Source organism: Charadrius vociferus, unplaced genomic scaffold, assembly GCF_000708025.1.
Source record: "Charadrius vociferus isolate BGI_N301 unplaced genomic scaffold, ASM70802v2 scaffold214, whole genome shotgun sequence".
NCBI classification, from domain to species: domain Eukaryota; kingdom Metazoa; phylum Chordata; class Aves; order Charadriiformes; family Charadriidae; genus Charadrius; species Charadrius vociferus.
In genome coordinates this window covers 3,458,386-3,462,075 of record NW_009647955.1, presented here as the reverse complement: position 1 = coordinate 3,462,075, position 3,690 = coordinate 3,458,386, and the positions used below count along the sequence as shown (strand labels likewise).

At 40.8% G+C, this 3,690-nt stretch overlaps 1 protein-coding gene across 1 annotated transcript in view; it reads left to right on the top strand.

Annotated features, from left to right (window-relative positions):
• MB21D2 (Mab-21 domain containing 2) overlaps window positions 1–3,690 on the top strand; it is a 60,427-nt gene that overhangs the window by 8,586 nt on the left and 48,151 nt on the right. The window lies entirely within an intron of this gene.

Sequence of the window (3,690 nt, the reverse complement as noted above, 5' to 3'; positions counted from 1 at the left end):
GTGTCAAAGCTGATAACTCTAATCTCTGTCCCTAGCTCAGTGTGACAGGAACCTGTTCTAGAGGGCATTTTGCAGGAGCTTGCAAGCTCTTGTAGGTACTTTGTGACCAATTCGTGTAAACCTTTTTTGTACATTGCCACTCTTGGATATGATTGTACAGCATTGCCTGGTGCACTGAGGGATCTGGAGTTGAGTGCAAACAAAGGAGCTAACTGACTACATTCAAGTGAAATAAGGCTTGTCCTGGGAGGAGGGGGGAAATACCCTAATCTCCTTCTAAATACACTTCTTCCTTGCCAGCATTAAGAGTGGTGTGGTTATATTGATTCAATTGTGCTGAAACCCACTGCTCTTTGTTATATATGATTCCGAAGCCTGGGTGTGGATGCAGATCTGTACACAGGGATAGCTCTACAGCTACTCTCCAGTAGTTGTTCCATGGGATACAACCAGCAGAGCTTGCTTCTGTTCCAGTGGACAGTGAATTGCTGTTTATTTTAAACTTTTGGTTGAATGGTATTTGTAAAACAATTTGCAGCTCTGCAAATAGAGGAGGGAATGTCACTGTAACAACACTTCAGGGGCTCTGTTGCCTTCTGTCTCTGAAATTTGCCTTTGGAAAGTTGTATACAGTGTGCTGAATGACAGATCAGGTATTGATATTGGCCCCTTGATATTAGCCCCTCAAAGCTTGAGTTGCTGAAATGTCTGTATTTCATAGACAGTAGGGCAACTGTGTGCTAAGCAATCAGCAACTTGAGGAAAATAAGAGGAATGCAAGTCTTTCTGCAAGTGCAGCATATCTCTGAGCAAGCTGCACCTTCTGAATTAAATGCCTGTTTTTTTTTTTCCAACGTGTAACCTGTAATGCACATCTAAGTGCAGTATTGAGAAAAAGAAGCTATTGCAATTTGACTCAGCATCTTTCAGAGGCTTGTTTTATGTGCCAAGTTGTCTGTAAAAGCTTGACCTGGTGCCTCCAATTTTTCCCAATATCCTGTGAATTTTGTGAATGTGCAAAGCATGCCATTGAGGCAGCAATGTGATACTAGAAGTAACCACTTTGACACAGGCCTGTGATAGCAAAGAATGACTGTATCTGTGCAGTTATTTTAATTATCTTGGAGAGAGATTCGTATGTGTTAGGTAAGCACTTAGCAAAACTATTTGCACATTGTCAGAGATGCAGAGTTAAGTTACAACTTTGTCTGGAAAATCAAAGTTAAAAAAAAGTCATTTTGATCTTCTCAAGCCTAAATTCTGTTTCTGGAAACATAGCAAACTCCTGGGTTACTTTAAAAACTAGGCAACCCCTCTTGCATCTTCACCCAAGCTGCAGATAGGAGGTTTAGAATCATCTTCTTATCTAAGCTGCTTCTTAACAATGCAGGTAAAGAAATCGGTGTCTAAAAATCTGCTCTTATGCTGAGACCAGTCTTGTAAGACATCACTTGTGTATATGAATCACTCTATTGTGCTAGTGTATGTCACTCTGAGTTCTCAACTCATTTTAACTAACCCTTTCTTTACCATGAAATGGGTATGTGTTTTTTTTTTTTATTCTATTTTCTGTCTTACTTTGCCCCAAACAAATAATTTAGGTGGAAAATGCTTGCTGTTCAAGGGCAGTGATGACAGTGCTTTGGAGTGTAGGAGTTGAGAAGTGAATAACCTGTGTTTGCAGGTGGAGGTCTCATCCCCTCCCGGCAGAACTGTTCCACTGTGACATGCTTCACTGGGCCAAGACCAGCCCTGCTCTGGGAGGGTTGTAGGAGTCATGTGGAAGAGCTTTCTGTCTGAGGGAGACAAATGAACAAAGTCCCCAGACCCACAGCATGTCAATGGACCTCCTGTTGTTTCTTATTTGCGTCTGTAAATGGCACTAGTTTCCACTGTTGCGCACCAAGACAATAATAAATAACAATCCTTAGTGTTTATAAACCACTTCACAATTTTCAGAGTGTTGAACACACATTAACTAATTCAGCTGAGATGCAAATATTCTGTGAGCAAAGCTACTCTTCTTGCTGCCCAGGGGAACCTTTCATTACAGCTGGGACAAGGCTTTTCTTTTTCCCCTTAACTGGAGCCATTGGCAGGAATGTTCTATACAGAGACAATCTCTTTCTTCCCAAAGTTTTTAAGCCTTTGCATGTACTCCTGTTTGCACAGGAATTGAACTACTCCCAAGTCATATGTGGTACTATTAAGAAAATTATGCAGGAGACTTGTCTGTACATTCTGTGCTGCAAATATGCAAACCCACAGTTAACAGATTTGTGGTTTCAGAAGCTGTTGAGTTAGCAAAGATGTTGATGCATTAAGTGCATCTTTCTGTGCTTGCATAAGGCCTTGGGGGAACACCATCTCCAGTGGACCTCAAGGCTCAAGAGGGAAATAAACATCTGTCAGTTCTGACTATGCCGGATCGTCAGACCATGTGCTAAAGAGAATTGAGGATGCTTTGGTCCGTGTTTCACTAGATCCAGCACCTGCTAAAGCATCAATCTGCCTTTCAGGGCAGGAGAAAGCCCAACAGAAGGCTTATTGCCAGGTAAGAGATGTGTTTTGAAGGCGATTAAACACATTATGTCCTATTGTTCATAATCCTGAATCCTAAACATGGAGTAATACATGCATTGGCATGAATCTAATTTGTCTGGCATTTGACTCACTTTCTGCCTTGACATTTTGTGTGTGTGTGTAGAGCTGGTGAGAGGGAGTTTGATGCATCTCTGTCTGTATCTTTGAGCTGGCCAGGATTGGTTCTACTTTTTATTTGCGAGTGTTTTAGAATTCCATTAGGGTGACTAGAAGATAAGCATCTTTTTTGATCAGGTCACATAGCTTGGGTTTAGTGTTTTACCTTGTAAGTTACTATTTGGTAGTCTTTGTAAACTGATGCCTGGTGCTATAGGACTGCCTGCATGCTTTGAAGTTATAACCCTCTTTCTAATCCATGAGGTTATAACTAGGTGGTGGCGCTTCTGGATTGCCTCTTTGTCTAACCTTTTGGTAACTTTCTTTTTTAGAAGTGATGCCTGCAGGTTTGACCTGAAACTGATTCTGAAAGAACAGCACAGATTATAATTTTCATATAAATGGTTGTATGAACAGAAACACCATTAGCCTCTTAGTGACCTAATTACGCAGGGAGGTGGCAGCACATTTGGAGATCAAAACTCTCATCTTGCTACAGCTTTCCCTTCAGCTAACAGTGCATGGGAGAAGAACAGCATGTTTCTTGCAGGTGATGATTTCTTTTTCAGTGGCTTTGATATCCTCATTTTCTGTTTGAAGTTAGTGTGCAGATTGCAAGGTGGCGTCACTCAAAGTGACTGACTGAGCTGCTGTTGTATGTGAAGATGTCTCCAAGACAACTAATTTCCTGATCAAACAGCACATTGGCTTCTGCCACAAGACATTTTAAGGGAGTTGGTCAGCTGAAGGAGCAAGATATTTTAACAGTTTATTATTAGCGCTGTAGCTACCAAATACAGCTCAGAGTCCAAGGCTGAAAATGTTCCTATTAAACACTGCAAACGAATAGCTTAAAAAAAAAAAAAAAAAAAGGATTATGTGAATTGACTAGCAAACTGATTTGTCAGAGAACTTCTACTAAATAACAGGACTTAAATCTCTACCTTCACAGTTCATTTTCTCCAGTTGTTATATGTGTTCCTATGCTGG